This window comes from Heterodontus francisci, chromosome 5 (genome assembly GCF_036365525.1).
Source record: "Heterodontus francisci isolate sHetFra1 chromosome 5, sHetFra1.hap1, whole genome shotgun sequence".
Lineage (NCBI taxonomy): Eukaryota > Metazoa > Chordata > Chondrichthyes > Heterodontiformes > Heterodontidae > Heterodontus > Heterodontus francisci.
Genome location: NC_090375.1, coordinates 66,006,806 through 66,031,478, shown reverse-complemented (window position 1 = coordinate 66,031,478; position 24,673 = coordinate 66,006,806). Strand labels below are relative to the sequence as shown.

General features: G+C 44.0%; 1 protein-coding gene across 3 annotated transcripts in view; it reads right to left on the bottom strand.

Moving 5' to 3' along the window:
- The window catches only part of nagpa (N-acetylglucosamine-1-phosphodiester alpha-N-acetylglucosaminidase), a 154,808-nt gene that overhangs the window by 98,668 nt on the left and 31,467 nt on the right, over positions 1-24,673 (bottom strand). The gene's annotated exons all lie outside the window — the stretch shown is intronic.

The following is a 24,673-nucleotide window of genomic DNA, read 5'->3' as shown; positions in this document are numbered from 1 at the left end:
GGCACTCAGTTGTATCAAACCACGACAAAGTCAATAAAAAGTAATGAAACCGGACAGACCACCTGGCATCGACCTAGGCACCGGAATCTACAACGGCAAACCCAGCTCTGTCGACCCTGCAAAGTCCTCCGACTAAACATCTGGGGGCTTGTGCCAAAGTTGGGAGAGCTGTTCCACAGACTAGTCAAGCAACAGCCTGACATAGTTATGCTCACGGAATCATACCTTACATGCAATGTCCCAGACACTGCAATCACTATCCCTGGGTATGCCCTGTCCCACTGGCAGGACAGACCCACCAGAGGTGGTGGCACAGTGGTATACAGTAGGGGTAGAGTTGCCCTGAAAGTCCACAACATCGACTCCGGACCTCATGAAGTCTCATGGCATCAGGTCAAACAAGGGCAAGGTAACCTCCTACTGATCACCACCTACCGCCCTCCCTCAGCTGATGACTCAGTACTCCATGTTGAACACCACTTGGAGGAAGCACTGAGGGTGGCAAGGGCACAAAATGTACTCTGGGTGGGGGACTTCAATGTCTAAGAGAGGCTCAGTATGCACCACTACTGGCTGAGTCCTAAAGGACATAGCTGCTAGACTGGGTCTGCGGCAGGTGGTGAGGGAACCAACACGAGGGAAAAACATACTTGACCTCGTCCTCACCAATCTGCCTGCTGCAAATGCTTCTGTCCATGACTGTATTGGTAGGAGTGACCACCGCACAGTCCTTGTGGAGACCTTCACATTGAGGATACCGTCCATTGTGTTGTGTGGCACTATCACCGTGCAAAATGGGATAGATTTCGAACAGATCTAGCAATGCAAAACTGGTCATCCATGAGGCGCTGTGGGCCATCAGCAGCAGCAGAATTGTACTCAACCACAATCTGTAACCTCATGGCCCGGCATATCGCCCACTCTACCATTACCATCAAGCCAGGAGACCAACCCTGGTTCAATGAAGAGTGCAGGAGGGCATGCCAGGAGCAGCACCAGGCATACCTCAAAATGAGGCGTCAACCTGGTGAAGCGACAACACAGGACTACTTGCATGCCAAACAGCGTATGCAGCATGCGATAGACAGAGCTAAGCGATCCCATAACCAACGGATCAGATCTAAGCTCTGCAGTCCTGCCACATCCAGCCGTGAATGGTGGTGGACAATTAGCAACTAACTGAAGGAGGTGGCTCCACATATATCCCCATCCTCAATGATGGGGCAGCCCAGCACATCAGTGCAAAAGATAAGGCTGAAGCATTTGCAACAATCTTCAGCCAGAAGTGCCGAGTTGATGATCCATCTTGGCCTCCTCCTGAAGTCCCCAGCATCACAGATGCCAGACTTCAGCCAATTCGATTCACTCCGCGTGATATCAAGAAACGACTGAAGGCACTGGATACTGCAAAAGCTATGGGCCCTGACAATATTGTGGCAATAGTACTGAAGAGCTGTGCTCCAGAACTTGCCGTGCCCCTAGCCAAGTTTTCCAGTACAGCTACAACACTGGCATCTACCCTGCAATGTGGAAAATTGCCCAGGTATGCCCTGTACACAAAAAGCAGGACAAGTCCAACTCGGCCAATTACCGCCCCATCAGCCTAGTCTCAATCATCAGTATAGTGATGGAAGGTGTCATCAACAGTGCCATCAAGCAGCACTTGGTTAGCAATAACCTGCTCAGTGACGCTCAGTTTGGGTTCTGCCAGGGCCACTCAGCTCCTGACCTCATTACAGCCTTGGTTCAAACATGGACAAAAGAGCTGAACTCAAGAGGTGAGGTGAGAGTGACTGCCCTTGACATCAAGGCAGCATTTGACCGAGTATGAGCCCTAGCAAAACTGAGGTCAATGGGAATCAGGGGGAAAGCCCTCTGCTGGCTGGAGTCATACCCAGCGCAAAGGAAGATGGTTGTGGTTGTTGGAGGTCCATCATCTGAGCTCCAGGACATCACTGCACGAGTTCCTCAGGGTAGTGTCCTAGGCCCAACCATCTTCAGCTGCTTCATCAATGACCTTCCTTCAATCATAAGGTCAGAAGTGGGGATGTTCGCAGATGATTGCACAATGTTCAGCACCATTCATGACTCCTCAAATACTGAAGCAGTCCGTGTAGAAATGCAGCAAGACCTGGACAATATCCAGGCTTGGGCTGATTAGTAGCAAGTAACATTCGCGCCACACAAGTGGCGGGCAATGACCATCTCCAACACAAGGGAATCTAACCGTCTCCCTTTGACATTTAACAGCATTACCATCGCTGAATCCCCCACTATCAACATCCTAGGGGTGTCCCATTGACCATAAACTGAACTGGAGTAGCCATATAAATACCGTGGCTACAAGAACAGGTCAGAGGCTAGGAATCCTGAGGCGGGTAACTCACCTCCTGACTCCCCAAAGCCTGTCCACCATCTACAAGGCACAAGTCAGGAGTGTGATGGAATACTCTCCATTTGCTTGGATGGGTGCAGCTCCAACAACACTCGAGAAGCTCGACACCATCCAGGACAAAGCAGCCCACTTGATCGGCACCCCATCTACAAACATTCACTCCCTCTACCACAGACGCACAGTGGCAGCAGTGTGTACCATCTACAAGATGCACTGCAGCAATGCACCAAGGCTCCTTAGACAGCACCTTCCAAACCTGCGACCTGTACCAACTAGAAGGACAAGGGCAGCAAATACATGGGAACACCACCACCTGCAAGATCCCCTCCAAGTCACACACCATCCTGACTTGGAACTATAGCGCCATTCCTTCACTGTCGCTGGGTCAAAATCCTGGAACTCCCTTCCTAACAGCACTGTGGGTATACCTACCCCAAATGGACTGCAGCGGTTCAAGATGGCAGCTCACTGCCACCTGCTCAAGGGCAATTAGGGATGGGCAATAAATGCTGGCCTGGCCAGCATCGCCCACATCCCATGAACAAATAAAAAAAATTTAACTGATACAAGCCTTTGCAATACTATACGGTCATGACTAGCATGTAGGAGTAGAATTTTATGAAATGAGGTCCAGCAGTAACATTTTTATTCATAGTAAATTGAAGGATTATATGGTGTTATAATAGCAAAAGTATATTATGCAATGAGGATGGACTGAAATAATGGTGAGGCTAACAGTGCTCATGATTGAAGTGTAAATTGGACAGCAACATCCAGCAACCACACATTTAAACATGAAAATCATGACATTTCTGTCCTAGTTGCCCTACTCCTCCAGAAGCTACACTAGACCAGTATCTCTCAGAACTACGTGAAATTGCCATACTTGTTTGATTGATACTCACTAGAAAAAAAATCAGGGCTTATCCAGGCTAGTAAAATTTCTAACAGTGCAATAAGTCTTAATTACAGCCAAACATTTCAGGCATTGAAAATTAACTTTCACATGTATGGATTCGCATTCCTTCAGAATTTAATTGTTGAACATTTTTTTTTTTACTTTTCCCTCTGTCTTTAGGCAGAGAGGGAATGGCAGTCAAGGAGGACCAGGGAGGTAGTGCAGGACTTTCTGGAGTACATTTCATTCTTCAACCAGTATTGTTTTGAATACTCGTGAGGGTGGTGGTTCCTCTGGAGAGTATAGCCAGAGCCAAATCCACAATACTACAGGTAGTCAGCTGTATGGAGGGGGCCGGGGGAGTGCTGGTGGCAGGAGGAAGATTGGGGTATAAATAGGCGTTACTGTAGCCACAGATATAAATCCAGGATGGTATCTTGCCTCCCTGGTGCTAGGGTCAAGGATGTCACAGTGGCTGCAGTAGTTGTGGTCCATATTGGTACCAACATGGATAGAAAGAGGGGGAGGTCCTGCAGGCAGCATTTAGGGCCCTAGCGAAGAAAGTAGCATGTAGCACCTCAAAGGTAGTCATGATCACCAGCATCCTTCCATCTTTGTGATGAACATGCAGAAGACACCAATTTGAGAGAGGCAGGTTCTGCCACAAGTGCCACATTTGAGGTGGTTATCAATGTTGTGAAGTGCTGCTTTTGGCTTTGGCGCCTGCAGTCAAGCTGCTGTAGCCACTGAACAACATGGTGGTGCACACCGGCCCACAGGTAATTTTGCCATTTTGCGCTGTTGTTGGCTAGCATCTCCCATGTGTGAAAAATCAATGTTTAGGGCCTTCATGTCACGCATGCAAGCACCCTTGAAGTGGATGAAAGCAAGGCAGAGAAGTATGTCCAGTTCCCTACACTTCTCTTGTAGCTCGGCTTCTTGCTGCGACTCCCTCCTCATACAGAATATCCATAGGAATGCATCTGTCTTCCATCCTGTAAAAGTGCCTCGGCCAGTGAAGTTGCCTCTGTTTGAAGAAAGCTAGCATACCTAGCAGAATTGCCTTTAAGAGGACTGCGCATTCATGTTGTTGTTCTTCCATGAGATGCTGAGAATGCACCACAGACATCGAAGATGAAAATTTTTGAGCTTCCTTTCTTGAAAGCTGCAAGTCATCTATGCTTCACAGCTGTACATGATGCTGAGAACACAGGTCTCAATTCATTATCTTGCTCCCAAGGGTCAGCGTGTTGTTTGTCCATGCATGTTTCTCGAGTCACCCAAAGGTGGTGTCTGCTTTCTCTATGCATGTGTCGAGTTCTGCATCAAGATTCAGATAGTCTGTTACTGTGGACCCAAGGTAGCAGAATTTGCTTACCACTTTCAGTGCTCTTGTTTATACCACAGAAAAATTACAGCATAGAAGGAGGCAATTCAGCCCATCGTGTCCGTGGCAACCAAAAAAAAACTAGCCACCCAATCTAATCCCACCTTCCAGCACTTGGTCCATAGCTTTGCAGGTTACAGCACTTCAGGTGCATGTCCCGCTACTGTTCAAAAGAATTGAGGGTTTTTGCCTCCACCACTGTTCCGGGCAGTGAATTTCAGGCACCCACCATCCTCTGGGTGAAAACGGTTTTGCTCATGCCCCCTCTAATCCTTCTACCAATCACCTTAAATCTGTGCCCTCTGGTAATTGACCTCTCCGCTAGGGGAAACAGGTCCTTCCTGTCTATCTAGGCCCTCAATTAACTCACCCCCTCAGCCTCCTCTGTTCGAAGGAAAACAACCCTAGCCTATCCAATCAATCTTCATTGCTGCAATTTTCAAGCCCCGGCAACATTCTTGTAAATCTCTACACTCTCTCCAGAGCAATTATCTCCTTCCTGTAATGCAGTGACCAGAACTGTATGCAATACTCCAGCTGTGGCCTAACCAGCATTTTATAAGTTCCAGCATTACATCCTTGCTTTTGAATTCTATACCTCCGCCAATAAATGAAAGCATTCCATATGCCTTCTTCGCCACTCTATCTACCTGTCCTGCCACCTCCAGGGACCTGTGGACAAGGTCTCACCTCTTCTACCCCCTCAATATCCTCCCATTTATTGTGTATTCCTTTGCTTTGTTTGCCCTCCCCAAATGCATTACCTCATTTCTCTGGATTGAATTCCATTTGCCACTTTTCTGCCCACTCAACCAAAACCATTGATATCATTCTGGACTCTACAGATATCCTCTTCATCAACTACAAGGCCAATTTTTGTGTTATCAGCCAATTTTCCAATCATGCCTCCCACATTTAAGTCCAAATCATTAATACATACCATAAATTGCAAGGGACCTTACACTGAGCCCTGTGGAATGCCACGAGAAACCACTTTCCATTCGCAGAAACATCCGTTGACTACTACCCTTGGCTTCCTGTCCATGAGCCAATTTCCGATCCAATTTGCCGCATTCCCCTGTATCTCATGGGCTTTTATTTTACTGACCAGTCTGCCATGTGGGACCTTGTCAAATGCCTTATTAAAATCCATGCAGACCACATCCACTGCACTACCCTCATCTATCTTCCTTATTACTTACTCAAAAAATTTAATCAAGTCAATGAGACATGACCTTCCCTTAACACATCCATCCTGACTACCTGATTAATCCGTGCCTTTCTAAGTGCAGTTTATCCTGACCCTCAGAATTGATTCTAATAATTTAACCACCACCAAGGTCAGACTGACGAGCCTATCCCTCGCACCCTTTTTATACAATGGTGCAATGTTTGCAAACCTCCAATCTTCTGGTACCTCACCTGTATCTAGTGAGGATTTGAAGATGACTGAGAATCCGCTTTTTCCTCCCTAGCTTCCTTTAACAACCTGGGATGCAATTCATCCGGTTCTGGCGATCTATCTACTTTCAAGGATGCCAGACCCTCTAGTACTTCCTCTCATTATGCTCATATCTAATATTTCACACTCCTCCTCTTTAATTACAATGTCGGCATCACCTTCTCCTTTGTGAAGACAGAGACAAAAATCTCATTAAGAACTCTGCCACATCTTCTGCATCCACGCATAAATTCTCTTGCACATCTGATGGGCCCTACCCTTTCCTTAGTTATCCTCGTGCTAAAACATCTTTCGATTTTCCTGGATTTTACATGACAACTTTTCAGATCCTCTCTTTGCTTTTCTAAATACCTTTTTTGCTTCACCCTTGTTGTGATAGTCATAAACTTTCTTTTTCTGCTTTAACTTACCTTCTAAGCTTCTAGATAACCAGGGGGCTCTAGATTTGGCAGTACCACCCTTTATCTTTGTGGAGACATGCCTACACTGTGCCTGTAGTACCTCACTTTTGAATGCCTCCCACTGGTTGGCCACTGATTTTCCTTCAAGTAGTTGCATCGAGTCCACTTTTGCTAGGTCACCTCTCAGTTTCGTAAAATTTGCCTTCCCCCAATTTAGAACTTTTACTCCTTTTTTATCTTTGTCCTTTTCCATGATTATGCTAAAACTAACTATTATGGTCACTATCTCCAAAATGGTCACCCACTGTTACTTCATCCACTTGCCCAGCTTCATTACCGAAAACTAAATCTAGAATTGCGCCCCCTCTCATTGGGCTTGTTGTGTGCTGGCCAAAAAAGTTCTATTGAATGCAGTTCAAGAATTTTGTGTCCTCTGTGCCCTTCACACTGTTTGTATCCCAGTTGATATTGGGGTAGTTTGAAATCCCCAACTTTTATTGACTTATAGTTTCTGCACTCAAATTTGCCTACATATTTGTTTTTCTATCTCCCTCTCATTATTTGGGGGTCTATAGTACACTCCTAGTAGTGAGCTCCAACCATATGGCCACATTTGATGATTCATTTAGCACATCATCTCTCCTCAAAACAGTTATTGATTCCTTAACTAATAATGCTACCCCCCTCTCTACCCACCTGAAAACTCTATATTCAGGGATGTTGAGCTGCCATTCTCGCCCCTCTTTAAACCAAGTTTCCGTTATTTACTGTGATCGAGGGCAGAGATGCCCATCCTATAAACACAGTTTTCTTGACACGGTTACAAAGAACAGGTTACACATGGGAGATACAATCCAGGAATTTTTTTAGCTGAGTTTGTGTGGGCAACCAGCGCAGCATCAGCACTGAGGAATTCTCTGAACAAGATATGTTATATTTTTGTCTTCGCTTTCGATCTGGACAGATTGTAGAGCTTGCCATCTGACCCAATATGCAGGTAAACTCTAAAATAAAAGCAAAATATTGCTGATGCTGGAAATCTGAAATAAAAACCAGAAATGCTGGAAATACTCAGCAAGTCTGGCAGCATCTGTGGAGAGAGAAGCAGAGTTAATGTTTCAGGTCAGTGACCTTTCTTTCGTTCTGTGACCTTTCATCAGAACTGACAAAAATTAGAAATGTGATAGGTTTTAAGCAAATAAAGTGGGGGTGGGGAAAAGAGAACAAATGGGAAGATGTGTGATAGGACAGAGGGCCGGAGGGATTCACTGACAAGGTCATGGACAAAGGCAAAGAGTGTGTGCTAACGGTGTGATGGAAGACAAAGCATTAGCGCAGAGGGAGTGTTCATGACAGAATAATGAGCAGCCCTGGCCAAAAGCACAAACATGAAAAAAGCCAGTAGGCAGGCACATGGCCAAAAAGATGGAATAAAATAGTAAAAATAAAAAAAGGCCAGATATGCTCTGAAATTGTTGAACTCAATGTTCAGTCTGGTAGGCTGCGTTGATGTGCACTAGAACACTGTAGTAGGCCCAGGACATGACAGCAGGGGCGTATGTTGAAATGGCAAGCGACCGGAGGCTTGGGGGTCATGTTTTCGGTCTGAGTGGAGGGAAGGAGGAGGGGTAGTAGCATTGAGAACAGTGCTAGTGAGAGCAAGAGCATTCTAGAGGGGTAAAGGGTAGAATCGATGTGGTTAAAATTAATAGAGGTACTATTACACCACTGGGTGCATTCTATAGGCCACCTAGTTCTTAGTTCTATAGTTCTTAGAGCTTGTTCGAGAATTTTCTATAGCAGTATGTTTCCAGTACGAAGGAGGAGGCACAGCTAGATCTGGTTCTTGGGAATGAGTTGGGCTAAGTGGATCAAGCATGGGAACATTTAGGGGACAGTGATCATAGTATCATAAGGTTTAGGTTGGCTATGGAAAAGGATAACAATCCAGAGTAAAAATAATTAATTAGGGGGATGACCAACTTCAATGGAGTGAGAATGGATCTGTCCCAGGTAAACTGGGATGAAAGATTAGCAGGCAAAACTGGAACTGAACAATGGATTGTTTTTAAAGAGGGAATGGTTCAGGTACAGTCAAGGTATATTCCCATGAAGGGGAAAAGACAAACAAATCCAGAGCTCCCTGGATGAAAGGAGATAGATTCCTTTTCCTTCCTTTCTTTTTTGGCCTCTTCGTCTCGAGAGACAATGGGTAAGCACCTAGAGGTGGTCAGTGGTTTATGGAGCAGCGTCTGGAGTGGCTATAATGGCCAATTCTAGAGCGACAGACTCTTCCACAGGTGCTGCAGGTAAAGTTGGTTGTCGGGGCTGTTACACAGTTGGCTCTCTCCTTACACTGCTGTCTCTTTGACTTGCCTTTCTTCCGCCCCGCCTTTATGGCTGTCCGCCAGTTCTGGCGATCGCTGGCAACTGGCTCCCATGACTTGTGGTCAATGTCGCAAGACTTCATGTCGCGTTTGCAAATGTCTTTTAAGCAGAGACACGGACGGCCGGTGAGTCTGATACCAGGGACGAGCTCGCTGTACAATACGTCCTTGGGGATCCTGCCACCTTCTATGCGGTTCACATGGCCAAGCCATCTCAAGTGCTGCTGGCTCAGCAGGACGTACATGCTGAGGATGTTGGCTGCCTCGAAGACTTCTGTGTTGGAGATACGGTCCTGCCACCTGATGCCAAGGATTCTCCAGAGACAGAGAAGATGGAACGCATTGAGGAGTCGCTCTTGGCTGACGTACGTTGTCCAGGCCTCACTGCCGTAGAGCAAGGTATTGAGGTGAAAGACTCGAAACAGTCGGACTTTTGTGTTCCATGTCAGTGCGCCATTTTCCCGCACCCTTTTGGCCAGTCTGGACATAGCAGCAAACACCTTCCCATGCGCTTGTTGATTTCTGCATCGAGAGACAGGTTACTGGTGATGGTTGAGCCCAGGTAGGTGAACTCTTGAACCACTTCCAGAGTGTGGTCGCCAATATTGATGGATGGAGCATTTCTGAGGTCCTGCCCCATGATGTTAGTTTTCTTGAAACTGTTGGTTAGACCAAATTCATTGCAGGCAGCCGCAAGCCTATTGACGAGTCTCTGCAGACACTCTTCCATGTGGGATATTAATGCAGCAGTCAGCAAAGAGGAGTTCCCTGACGAGGACTTGGTCTGTGCTCTAAGACGGGCAAGGTTGAACAACCTGCCATCTGATCTTGTGTGGAGGAAAATTCCTTCTTCTGAAGACTTGAACGCATGTGAGAGCAGCAGGGAGAAGAAAATCCCAGTGTGGGTGCGAGAACACAGCCCTGTTTCACACCACTCAGGATGGGAAAGGAGTCTGATGAGGCACCGTTATGCTGAATTGTGTTTTTCATATCGTTATGGAACGAGATGCTTAGTAGCTTTGGTGGACATCCGATCTTTGCTAGTAGTCTGAAGAGACCACATCTGCTGACGAGGTCAAAGGCTTTGGTGAGATCTATGAAGGCACCTTAACATGAAAAAAGTGTGCTTTGTCGGCGACCACACTCTGGAAGTGGTTCAAGAGTTCACCTACCTGGGCTCAACCATCACCAGTAATCGGTCTCTCGATGCAGATGTCAGATGGATAATACAACAGAGAACCAGGTTAAATACAGAAGATCCAGAGGGGAAGTGAAAAAGCAAACAGAGTATAAAGAGACTGGCAGCTAATATAAAAGGGAACCCAAAAGTCTCCTTTCGGCATATTAATAGTAAAAGGGAGGTGAAAGGAGGAGTGTGGTAGATTAGGGGCTGAAAAGGGGATTTACACATGGAGGCAGGGGCATGGCTGAGGTATTAAATGAGTATTTTGTATCTGTCTTCACCAAGGAAGATGCTGCACAGGTCATGGTGAAAGAGGAGGTAATTCAGACACTTGAAGACTTAAGATTGATAAAGAGGAGATATTAGATTAGTTAGCTGTACTTAAAGTTGATAAGGCACCAGGACCGAACGCGATACATCCAAGGATACTGAGGGTAATCACAGTGAAAATTGCAGAGTCATTGGCCATAATTTGTCCATTCTTCCTTAGGTGGTGCCAGACGACAGGGGAATTGCAAATGTTACAGCCTTGTTCAAAAAAGGGTGTAAAGATAAGCCCAGCAACTACAGGCCAGCCAGATTAACCTCAGTGGTGGGGAAGCCTCTGGAAACAATAATTCTGGACAAAATTAGTCACTTGGGCAAACGTGGGGCAATTAGGGAAAGCCAGCATAGATTTGTGAAGGGCAAATTGTGTTTAACTAACTTGGAGTTTTTTGATGAGGTAACAGAGAAGGTTGATCAGGGCTATGCTGTTGACCTGGTGTACATGGACTTCCAAAAACCATTTGATAAAGTGACACACAACAGACTTGTGAGCAAAGTTATAGCTCAAGGAATAAAAGGGACAGTTGCAACATGGATACAAAATTGGCTGACTGACAGGTAACAGAGTAGTAACGGATGCTTTTTGGACTGGAGGAAGGTTTGTAGTGAAGTTTCCCAAGAATCAGCGTTAGAACCCTTGCTGTTCCTGATAATATAATAACCTAGACCATGGTGTACAGGGCACAATTTCAAAATGTGGAGATGATACAAAACTTGGTAACATTGTGAACTGTGAGGAGGATAGCGTAGAACTTCAAAAAGGACAGAAAGGTTGGTGGAATAGGAGGACGAGTGGCAGATGAAATTTAATGCAGAGATTCATTTTGGTAGGAAGAACGCAGAGAGACAATATAAAATCAAGCGTGCAATTCTAAAAAGGGGCTGCAGGAGCAGAGGGACCTCGGGGTCTATGTGTACAAATCATTGAAGATGGCAGGGCAGGTTGAGAAAGCAGTTAATAAAGCACACGGAATTCTGGGCTTTTTAAATAGGGGCAGAGTACAGAAGCAAGGAACTTTACGATAAACCTGTAGAGAACACTGGTGTTACCTTAACTGGATACAGTGTCCAATTCTGGGCACTGCATTTTAGGAAGGATGTGAAGGCATTGGAGAGGGTGCAAAAAATATTCACAAGAATGCTTCCAGGATGAGAAACTCAGGCCTGGACAGAGCAGATAGGGAAAAACTGTTCCCATTGGCAGAAGCTAGAGATCCAGAGAACAGAGATTTAAGGTGAATGGCAAAAGAACCAAAGGAGACAACAACTTTTTTTTAAAAAAAGGAACGAGTAGCTAGGAATGCACTGCCCGCGAGCTTGGTGGAGACAGATTCAATTGAGGCCGTCAAAAGAAAACTGGGCAATTATCTGGAGAGAAAAAATTGCAGGAAAAGGTGAGGGAGTGGGACTAGCTCTTGCAGACAGTTTGCAAGAACATGGTGAGCCGAATGACCTCCTTTGCGCTTCAACTGTCGTATGATTTTTGTATCTCAATTCCATCTTTCTTTAACTCTATTTTGCTTTCTGTACCTTATTTGACATTGAATTAAACATTCTAACTGACATCTCCTGGTTCGCTAGTCATCAACGATTCTTCAGTCGATTGGTTAAAATATACAGTTCGCTTGACCAGTTCATAAAAGTCCCAGATACCCTGTAGAGGATGATGCACCATTCTGGCTTTCTAATTTAGATTAAGTTCCAGTGTAAAATCCTCTAGAATGTTTATGGGCAAGTGCTAATGCAAAGAATAGCTGTCAAAATGTATCTTATGACAGTGAGGGAGTATTTATATTGCGATAGCTTTTCCAAATAAGTGTAAAGGGTTTACCTTGAATAAAGCTATATGCTGCTAAAGCAGAGCTTTCGGAACACAGGAAAGAAACGTTGGCCATTTGGCCCCTCGCCCCTGCTCTGCTATTCAACTAGATCATGGCTGATCTTCTGCCTTAATGCCAATTTTTCCCATACTATCCCCATATCCTTTGATATCTTTAATATCTAGAAATCTAACAATTTCTGTCTTAAATATACTCTGATTGAGCCTCCACAGCCCGCTAAAGTACAGAATTCCAAATATTCACCTCCCTGTGAGTGAATAAATTCCTCCTCATCTCAGTCTCAGATTTAAGGTGACTTGTAGAAGGATTAGAGGGGACATGAGGAAAAACTTTTTCACCCAGAGAATGGTGGGTGTCTAGAATTCACTGCCCGGATCGGTGGTCGAGGCAGAAACCCTGAACTCTTTTAAAAGGTCCCTGAACCTGCAAGGCTACAAACCAGGTGCTGGAAAATGGGATTAGATTGAGCAGCTAGTTTTTTCAGCTGGCGCAGATGTTATGGGCTGCACGGTCTCTTTCTGTGCTGTACTTTTTCCATGGTTCTATGGTCTTAAATGGCCAACCTTTTATTCTGAGATTGTGTCGCCTGGTTCTAGACTCACCAGCCAGTGAAAACGTCCTTCCTGCATCCATCCTGTCAAGCCCTGCAAGAATTTCCTATGCTTCAATAAGATCACCTCACATTCTACTAAACGCTAGAGAATGTAGGCTCAGTCTCTTCAATTTCTCCTTGTAGGACAATCCCACCATCCCAGGGATCAGACTGGCGAACCTTCATTGCACTCCCTTATGGCAAGTATATCTTACCCAAGGAAGGGAGACCAAAACTGTACACAAAACTCCAGGTGCAGTCTCACCAAGGCTCTATACAATTGCAGCAAGACTTACACAAAAACATAAGAACAAGGGGCAAGAGCAGGCAATTCAGCCCCTCGAGCCTGCTCCGCCATTCAATACAATCATGGCTGATCTCATCGCTGCCTCAAGTCCACTTTCCTGCCCATTCTCCATAACCATTCAATCCATTACTAATTAAAAATCTGTATCTCCTCCTTAAATTTACTCAATGTCCCAGCATCCACCGCACTCAGGGGTAGTGAATTTTATTTTTATTTTTTATTTTAGAGATACAGCAGTGAAACAGGCCCTTCGGCCCACCAAGTCTGTGCTGACCAACAACCACCCATTTATACTAACCCTACAGTAACCCCATATTCCCTACCTACACTAGGGAAAATTTACAACAGCCAATTTACCTATCACCTGCAAGTCTTTGGCTGTGGGAGGAAACCGGAGCACCCGGCGAAAACCCACGCCGTCATAAGGAGAACTTGCAAACTCCGCACAGGCAGTACCCAGAATTGAACCCGGGTCCCTGGAGCTGTGAGGCTGCGGTGCTAACCACTGCGCCGCCCTGTGTTTGAACCTTCTAGACGAGCCTACCATGCGGGACCTTGTCAAAGTGCCTTGCTAAAGTCCATGTAGACAACGTCCATCGTCCTGCCCTCGTCAATCCTCTTGGTCACCTCCTCGAAAAACTCAATCAAATTCGTGAGACATGATTTCCCATGCACAAAGCCACGCTGACTATCCCTAATCAGACCATGCCTTTCCAGATGCATATAAATCCTGTCTCTCAGAATCCCTTCCAATAACTTTCCCAGTGATATAAGGTTCACCGGCCTGCCATTCCCTGGCTTATCCCTGCTGCCCTTCTTAAATAAAGGCACAACATTAGCTATCCTCCAGTCTTCCGGTACCTCACTCGTGGCTAACGATGCTGCAAAAATCTCTGCCAAGGTCCCAGCAATCTCCTCCCTTGCTTCCCATAGCATCCTAGGATCCACCTGGTCAGGCCCTGGGGATTTATCCACCTTAATGGGCTTCAAAACCTCCAACACCACCTCCTTTGTAATGTTGATATGCTCCAAGATATCGGTGTTCCCTCCCTTAAACTCACTAGCTTCCATGACCTCCTCCACGGTAAATACGGACGAGAAATATTCATTTAAGACCTCGCCCATTTCCAGTGGTTCCACACAGATTGCCACACTGATCCTTAAGGGGACCTACTCTCTCCCTAGCTACCCTTTTACTCTTAATATACTTATAGAATCTTTTAGGATTCTCCTTTATCTTATCTGCCAGGGAAATCTCATGGCCCCTTTTCACCCTCCTAATTTCCTTCTTAAGTTTACTCCTACATCCCCTATACTCCTCGAGGGACTCGCTCGATCCCAGCTGCCTATACCTGACATATGCCTCCTTCTTTGTCCTGACCTGACCCTCAATATCCCTCGTCAACCAAGGTTCCCTAAACTTGACAGCCTTGTCCTTCCATCTAACAGGAACATGCCGGCCCTGAACTCTTCCTATCTCACTTTTAAAAGCCTCCCACTTGCCAGGCGTCCCTTTACCTGTAAACAGCCTTTCCCATTCATCTTTTGAGAGTTCCTGTCTGATGCCATCGAAATTAGCCTTCCCCCAATTTAGGATTTCAACCTGAGGACCAGTGCTATCCTTTTCCATAACTATCTTGAAGCTAATAGAGTTATGGTCACTGGTCCCAAAGTGCTTCCCCACTGACACATCAACCACCTGCCCATCCTCATTTCCTAAGAGCAGGTCGAGTGTAACCCTTTCTCTAGTAGGATCATCCACATACTGTTTCAGAAAACTATCCTGGGCACACTTAAATTCTTCTCCATCTGAGAGAAGTAATTTCTCATCGTTGTTTTAAATCTGCTATCCCTTATCCTAAAACTATGACCTCTCGTTTGCATTGCCCCAGAAGAGGATACATCCTCTCTACGTCTACTTTGTCAATCCCCTTAATCATCTTACATACCTCAATTAGATCTCCTCTCATTCTTCTAAACTCCAGAGAGTAAAGGCCTAAACTGCTCAATCTCACTTCATAAGATAAAGCCCTCATCTATGGAATCAATCTAGTGAACCTCCTCTGAACTGCCTCCAATGCTACTACATTCCTCAAGCAAGGGGACTAAAACTGTACGCAATACTCCAGGTGCGGTCTCACTAATGCTTGGTACAATTGCATAAACACTTCCCTACTTCTATACTCTATTCCTTTAGCAATAAATGCCAAAATTCCATTTGCCTTCCTCATTACCTGCTGGACCTACATGCTAGTTTTCTGCGATTCATGCACGAGCACACCCAGATGCCTTTGCACCGAAGCATTCTGAAGTTTCTCCATTTAGATAATGATTTGCCTTTCTATTCTTCCGACCAAAATGGATAACCTCACACTTATCCACATTAAACTCCATCTGTCAAATTTTGGCCCATTCACCTAACCTATCCATATCCATTAGTAAATTTCTTATTTCTTTATTGCAACTTACTATCCAACCTATTTTAGCATCATCTGCAAATTTGGCTATAGTACCTTCTATCCCTGCATCCAAGTCATTAATATAGATTGTAAATAGTTGGGGCTCCGAGAACCGAACACTGTGGCACCCCACTGGTTACATCTTGCCAACCAGAAAAGGACCCATTTATCCCGACTCTGTTTTCTGTTGGTTAGCCAATTGTCTATCCAAGTTAATAAATTGCCCCAACCCCATGTGATCCTACCTTGTGTATTAACCTTTTGTGCGGCACCTTATCAAATGCCTTCTGGATGTCCAGATAGACTACATCTACAGGATCCCCATTATCCACTTTAGTTGTTACATCTTCGAAGAACTCTAGCAAATTAGTCAAACACGATTTACCCTTCATAAAGCCATGCTGACTCTGATGGATTGTGTTTTGACTTTCTAAATATCCTGTTATTACTTCCTTAATAATGGATTCTAACAATTTCCCAACAACAGATGATAAACTAACTGGTCTATAGTTTCCTGCTTTCTGCTTCCCTCCCTTTTTGAATAAGAGCGTTATCTCTGCTGCCACTTCCTTTAAGAGCCTAGGAAATAGGCCATCAGGCCCTGGGGACTTGTCTGCCTTCAATCCCAATAGTTTGCTCAGTACTTTTTCCCTAGTGATGTTGATTGTTCTAAGTTCCTCCCTTTCTATAACCTCTGCATTACCTGTTACTATTGGGATGGTACTAGTATCCATCATCATGAAAACTAAGGCAAAATATGGATTTAGTGGCTCCGCCATTTCTGTGTTCCCCATTATTAACTCCCCAGTCACATCCTCCAAGGGACCAACATTTACTTTAGCTACTCTCCTCCCTTTTTTATACTTATAGAAGCTTTAGCTATCCGTTATTATATTTTGCACTAGTTTTCTTTCATAATTTACCTTTTCTCTATTACTTTTTTAGTAACCCTTTGCTGATCTTTAAAAATTTCCCAATCTTCCAGCCTGCCACTGGCCTTTGCAATACGGTATGCCTTAGTTTTTGTCTTTAGGTCATCCTCAACTTCCTTGCTTAGCCATGGATGTTTATCCCCTCTTAAAATCTTTCTTCCTCTCTGGAATACATTTTAGTTGAGAGGAATTGAATATCTCAAACATCTGCCACTGCTCATCAACTGTCCTACCTTTTAGTCTTCCTGCCCAGTCCACTAGGGCCAAATCTGTCCTCATGCCCATGTAATTACCTTTGTTTAACTCCAGAACGCTAGTGTGGGACTCCAGTTTCTCACCCTGAAACTGAATTTGAAATTCTAGCATGTTATGATCACTCTTCCCTAAAGGATCCTTAACTATGAGACTAATTAATTAATCCACCTTCTTTACTCCTGTACTCAAATCCTCTTGCAATAAAGGCCAACATACCATTTGCCTTCCTAATTGCTTGCTGCACCTGCATGTTAACGGTCAGTGACTTATGTACAACAACAACCAGGTCCCTTTGGACATTGACACTTCCCAATCCTTCACCATTTAAGAAATACTCTGCATTTCTGATTTTCCCTATCAAAGTGGATAGCTTCACATTTTTCCACATTATTTTCCATCTACCATGTTCTTGCCTACTCACTTAGCCTGTCTAAATCCTCTTGAAGCCTCTCTGCATCCTCCTCACAACTCTCATGCCCACCTAGTTTAGTCATCTGCAAACTTAGAAATATTACATTTGGTCCCCACATCCAAATCATTGATATAGATTGAGAGTAGCTGGGGCCCAAGCATTGATCCTTGTGATACCCCACTAGTCACAGCCTGCCAACCTGAAAATGACCCATTTATTCTAATTTGGTTTTATCTCTGTTAACCAATTCTCAAGCCAGTATATAACCCCAATCCCATGTAATCTAATTTTGCTTACTAACCTCTTGTGTTTAACATGGTCTGTTTCTAAGGTGCACTCCATGGGATTGGGGGGGGAAGCAGTAAAAGGTAGGCATGTTAGCTTAGGGTAGATGAGCAGCTGCTTGTGAAGCCCAGTTTCTCCCTTTGAGAAGAGGTTAGGTTATCAAGGTCAGTAGACAACAGGTTTTTTTTTCGTAAAAAAAGATTTAAGACTTCAGCTTTGATTTAATACCATTTAATATATAAAATGCTGTTACTGTTTGTGAATGATATTCAAACCAATCATGTGCAAGTGCTGCATATACTTTGCATCTGTGGCATGAAGACATTACCTTAGGTAACTATGTCAAACGCTGCCTGGGAAATGTCAGTCTTGCAATACAGCTGGAGTACTACTCCACTTGAAAAGTATTACCTTAAAAATGCATTTTAAAGGTATAGTTTTGCAACTGGCATATTAAAATATCAAGATTAATGATATTCAACAATGCTGTATTTGTCAAATTAAACTATTGTCAACATACCTAACCTTCACAAATATTTTGAAATGTTATTCCTATATTAGATAATTAACTTCATGTTATTTGTCTCAATTCCAATATTTCAATTATTAATAATCAGTTGGATCACATAAAAAGCGACTCAATTTAAATAACTCCATTTTAATAAATCTTTAATTGATTCCATAATATAGCTGCAAATTGACTTGATAAGCCAATCCTAGATCAAACTCAATAAATTCTACACCACATAAAATTCATTCTCAGTATTCAAAAAAATGAAATCAAATCGAATCTGCAATAAGTGGTGCGACATTGTAGTCGGGACATTTTACTACACTAAAGGTGCGATATAAATGGTTGTTGTTTACTGAACAGACCCAGTAAATACTGTATATAGTGTGTTTACTTGTTGAAATCGCAAACACAGGTAGCTACAGGTCAAGTGAACTGGTACTGCATTCATACCTATTTTATTCTTTTTGGTTGCAAAAATTGAGTCCTAATGTACATAGATCTTTAGCAAGAAGCAAGTACGCACAAGGGCAAATATTTACTGCAGTAATCCATGAAGATAAACAGCTCTGCAGCTGTTCAGTCGTGGAATCACATGACTCAATGTAAACATTAAGAGAACAGAACATGACGGATAGCGATAAAACCACATCCCTGCAAAGGCACAAAATGTTCAAAGCTTAAATTTTTTTTTTACATAGACAATTAATAATTGAACTTCAAGGATGAATGAAAAAAAAGAGACCAAAAGGAAGAGTGAAAGGAGATAAAAAGATCAGCTAGACAATGAAGGAAAATTGAAGCATCTGTGGAACTATATAATTTTACTAAAATTAAAAAACTAGTTTTCTAAAAATAACTACCAACTCATTTCGCACAAAGAATAGGTGGTGACTAGGAAATGAAAGATCTTGTTGCCAAGACTTAGCTCAGCAGAAAAAAAAAGTAGCAGGAATCATGTAGGAGACAACCAAAATACAACAGAAACTAGATACTGACTTATCAATTCTGGATGCTCTTGAATAAAAGAGGCATACAAATTCGCCAGAAAAAACAACAGACCTGAGGATTGGGAGCAGTTTAGAATTCAGCAAAGGAGGACCAAGGGATTGATTAAGGGGAAAATAGACGAGTAAGCTTGACGGGAACATAAAAACTGACTGTAAAAGTTTCTATAGGTATGTCAAGAGAAAAAGATTGGTGAAGACCAATGCAGGTCCCTTACAGTCAGAAACAGGGGAATTTATTATGGGGAATGTGTAGTGTCTCCCACCCGCCCTCCTCCTATAACCAAAACAAAACTCTGGTGTGTTGATAAGGTAAGCTTTTTTATTTCTTCTGTATCATGTGATAAAAAAAAAGAAAGTAAATTTTTAACCAAACTTTCTTTTTTTGATTTATCTATTAATTGGTTATTTGAAAAAGACCATAGCAGAGAAGTATCAGAATGTATTTAACTCATAAATTTATATAAAGTAATTAACTAATTAGAGATGGCTGGGCAGGTGATGTGCTGTAGCTGTATGATGTGGGAGCTGGCTGACCCCATTGTGAACGGCAGGGACCACATCTGCAGCAAGTGTTGGTTGCTGGAAGAACTCCGGCTCAGAGTTGATGATCTGGAATCTGAGCTTCAAACACTGCGGCACATCCGGGAGGGGGAGAGTTACCTGGACGTTTTGTTTCAGGAGGCAGTCACACCTGGTAGATTAAGTAATTCAAATTCTGTTAGTGATCAGGGACAACAGGGTGTGATTGCAAGTGAGGCAGGTAGGGGGATCCTGAGTTCAGGAGTGGAGGAGCCTCAGCCTTTGACCTTATCCAACAGGTACAAGATACTTGCTCCCTGTGTGGATGAGGAAAAGGGCTGCAGGGAGGATGAGCCAACTGACCACGGCACCATGGTGCAGAAGGTCATTCAAGAGGGGGGAGCAAAAAGACAAGTGGTAGTTATAGGGGATTCTATAATTAGGGGGATAGATAGTATCCTTTGCAAGCCGGATCGGGAGTCCCGCATGGTGTGTTGCCTGCCCGGTGCCAGGGTGCAGGACATCTCTGACCGGCTTGAAAGGATATTGGAGCGGGAGGGGGAGGATCCAGTTGTTAGTCCCAACGTGGACCACAACAACATAGGCAAGGCTAGGATGGAGGACCTGTTTGGGGATTATAAAGCACTAGGAACGAAATTAAGGAACAGGTCCTCGAGGGTCATAATCTCCGGATTACTGCCCGAGCCACGTGCAAATTGGCTTAGGGATAAGAATATTAGGGAAGTAAACACGTGGCTAAGGGAGTGGAGTGGGAAAGAGGGGTTCCATTTCATGGGGCATTGGCATCAGTCTTGGAAACGGGGGGATCTGTACCGATGGGATGGTCTCCACTTGAACCGATCCGGAACCAGTGTTCTAGCGAAACGGATAAATAGGGTGGTCTCTAGGACTTTAAACTAGTGACTCGGGGGGAAGGGAAAGGGAAAACGACAGGGAGTATGATGGTAAATAAAAAGGTAAGCAGCAGGTTAACATGTGTGCAGGAGGGTTTAAGTTCAAAGCAGACTATGAAAGAAGCAGGAAGGAAGGATAACTCAGGAGTTATTATTAGAGATGTTGGAAATCACGAGGGTAAGAAAGCTAACATAAAGGCACTTTACCTGAATGCTCGTAGCATTCGTAACAAGGTTGATGAGTTAACGGCACAAATCATCGCGAATGAATATGATTTGGTAGCCATTACGGAGACATGGTTACAGGTTGGTCACGACTGGGAGTTAAATATCCAGGGGTACCAGACTATTCGGAAGGACAGACAGGAAGGTAAGGGAGGTGGTGTAGCTCTGATATTCAAGGACGACATCAGGGCGGTGCTGAGAGATGATATAGGTTCGAGGGAGAATGAGGTTGAATCCATTTGGGTGGAAATTAGAAACTCTAAGAAGAAAAAGTCCTTGATAGGCGTAGTCTATAGGCCACCAAATAATAACATCACATTGGAGCGGGCAATAAACAAAGAAATAACTAATGCCTGTAAAAATGGTACGGCAATTATCATGGGGGATTTTAATCTACATGTAGATTGGGCGAACCAGCTCAGTCAGGGTAGCCTTGAGGAGGAGTTTGTTGAGTGTATCCGTGATAGTTTTCTTGAACAGTATGTAATGCAACCGATGAGGGAGCAAGCTATCCTAGATCTAGTCCTGTGTAATGAGACAGGAATAATTAATGACCTCATAGTTAGGGATCCTCTTGGAAGGAGTGATCACAGTATGGTTGAATTTAAAATACAGATGGAAAGTGCGAAGATAAAATCCAATACCAGGGTCCTGCGCTTGAACAAGGGGGACTACAATAGAATGAGGGAGGACTTGGCTAAAGTAGACTGGAAACAAAGATTTTATGGTGGGACAGTTGACGAGCAGTGGAGGACTTTCAAAGCAATTTTTCATAGTGCTCAGCAAAAGTATATTCCAGTGAAAAGGAAGGACTGGAAGAAAAGGGGTAATCTGCCATGGGTGTCTAAGGAAATAAGGGAGGCTATCAAATTGAAAGAGAAGGCATACAAAGTGGCCAAAAACAGCATGAAACTAGAAGATTGGGAAAACTTTAAAGGTCAACAGAAAGCCACAAAAAGAGCTATAAAGAAAAGTAAGATAGAACATGAGAAAAAAACTAGCACAGAATATAAAGACTGATAGCAAAAGTTTCTATAAATATAGAAAACGAAAAAGTGTGGCTAAAGTAAACGTTGGTCCTTTAGAGGATGAGAAGGGGAATTTAGTTATGGGATATGATGAAATGGCCGAGGCATTGAACAGGTATTTTGTATCGGTCTTCACAGTGGAGGACATTAATAACATGTCAGTAATTGACAAAGAGACGAACGTAGGTGAGGACCTGGAAACAATCATTATTACGGAAGAGGTAGTGTTGGGCAAGCTAATGGAGCTAAGGATTGATAAGTCTCCTGGCCCTGATGAATGCATCCCAGGGTACTAAACGAGATGGCGGGAGAAATAGCAGGTGCACTGGCGGTAATTTTCCAAAATTCGCTGGACTCTGGGGTAGTCCCAGCAGATTGGAAAACAGCAGATGTGACGCCACTGTTTAAAAAGGGAAGTAGACAAAAGATGGGGAATTACAGACCGGTTAGCTTAACCTCTGTAGTGGGGAAGATGCTTGAGACTATTATCAAGGAAGAAATAGCAGGGCATCTTGATAGAAATTGTCCCATTGGGCAGACGCAGCATGGGTTCATGAAGGGCAGGTCATGCTTGACAAATTGTTTGGAATTCTATGATGACATTACGAGCAAGGTGGACAATGGGGACCCAGTGGATGTGGTGTACCTAGATTTCCAAAAGGCCTTCGACAAGGTGCCGCACAAGAGGCTGCTGCATAAGATAAGGATGCATGGCGTTAGGGGTAAAGTATTAGCATGGATAGAGGATTGGTTGACTAACAGGAAGCAGAGAGTGGGGATAAATGAGTGCTATTCTGGTTGGCAATCAGTCACTAGTGGTGTGCCTCAGGGATCGGTGTTGGGACCGCAATTATTTACAATTTATAAAGATGATTTGGAGTTGGGGACCACGTGTAGGGTGTCAAAGTTTGCAGATGACACTAAGATGAGTGGCAGAGCAAAGTGTGCAGATGACTGAAACTTTGCAGAAAAACATAGATACATTGAGTGAGTGGGCAAAGGTCTGGCAGATGGAATACAATGTTAATAAATGTGAAGTTATTCATTTCGGTAGGAGTAACAGTAAAAAGGATTACTACTTGAATGGTAAAAAGTTGCAGCATGCTGCTATGCAGAGGGACCTGGGTGTCCTTGTGCATGAATCGCAGAAAGTTGGTCTGCAGGTACAGCAAGTAATTAGGAAGGCAAATGGAATTTTGTCCTTCATTGCTAAAGGGATTGAGTTTAAAAGCAGAGAGGTTATGTTGCAGCTGTATAGGGTACTGGTGAGGCCGCACCTGGAGTACTGTGTGCAGTTTTGGTCTCCTTACTTGAGAAAGGATATACTGGCACTGGAGAGGGTGCAGAGGAGGTTCACTAGGTTGATTCCGGAGTTGAGGGGGTTGGCTTATGAGGAGAGACTGAGTAGATTGGGATTATATTCATTGGAGTTCAGAAGAATGAGGGGGATCTTATAGAAACATATAAAATCATGAAGGGAACAGATAAGATACAAGTAGAGAGGATGTTTCCACTGGCAGGTGAAGCTAGGACAAGAGGGCATAGCCTCAAGATTAGAGGGAGCAGATTTAGGACTGAATTAAGAAGGAACTTCTTCACCCAGAGGGTTGTTAATCTATGGAATTCCTTGCCCAGTGAAGTAGTTGACGCTTCTTCAGTAAACGTCTTTAAAGCTAAGGTAGATATCTTTTTGAACAATAAAGGAATTAAGGGATACGGTGAGAGCGCGGGTAAGTGGATCTGAGTCCACGAAAAGATCAGCCATGATCTTATTGAATGGCAGAGCAGGCTCGAGGGGCCGGACGGCCTACTCCTGCTCCCAGTTCTTATGATCTTATGAAGATTCTATAGACTCTGGAACAGTTCCTATAGATTGAAGGGTAGCTAATGTAATGCCAATATTTAAAAAAGATAGAGAGAAAGCAAGGAATTATAGACCAGTCAGCCTGACGTCGGTAGTGGAGAAAATTCTAGAGTCCATTATCAAAGATTTTACAGCAGAGCACTTGGACAACAGTGGTAGAATCGGACAGAGTCAGCATGGATTTACAAGAGGGAAATCATGCTTAAATCTACTAGAATTCTTCCAAATTTAACAAGTAGAGTTGATGAGGGGGAGCCAGTGGAGGTGGTTTATTTGGACTTTCAGAAGGCTTTCGACAAAATCCCACATAAGAGATTAGCATGTAAAATTAAAGCACATGGGATTGGGGGGTAGTGTATTGCGATGGATAGAAAATTGGTTGGCAGACAGGAAACAAAGAGTAGGAATAAATGGGTCTTTTTCCAAATGGCAGGCAGTGACTAGTGGGGTACCGCAGGGATTGGTGCTAGGACCCCAGCTATTCACAATATACATTAATGATTTAGATGAGGGAACTAAATATAATATCTCCAAATTTGCAGATGACACAAACCTGGGTGGGAGGGTGTGTTGTGAGGAGGATGCAGAGGGGCTTCAGTGTGATTTGGACAAGTTGAGTGAGTGGGCAATGCATGGCAGATGCAGTATAATGTGGATAAATGTGAGGTTATCCACTTTGGTAGCAAAAACAGGAAGGCAGATTATATGAATGGCTATAAACAGAGAGGGGAATATGCAGCGAGACCTGGGTGTTCTCGTACACAAGTCGCTGAAGGTAAGCGTGCAGGTGCAACCAGCGATAAAAAGGAAAAATGGTATGTTGGCCTTCATAGCGAGAGGATTAGAGTACAGGAGCAGGGATGTCTTGCTGCAATTATACAGGGCCTTGGTGAGGCCACACCTGGAATAGCGTGCGCAGTTTTGGTCTCCTTATCTGAGGAAGGATGTTCTTGCTATAGAGGGAGTGCAGCGAAGGTTTACCAGACTGATTCCTGGGATGGCGGGACTGGCGTACGAGGAGAGATTGAGTCGGTTAGGATTATATTGCCAGAGGACTGGAGGACAGCGAATGTGGTACC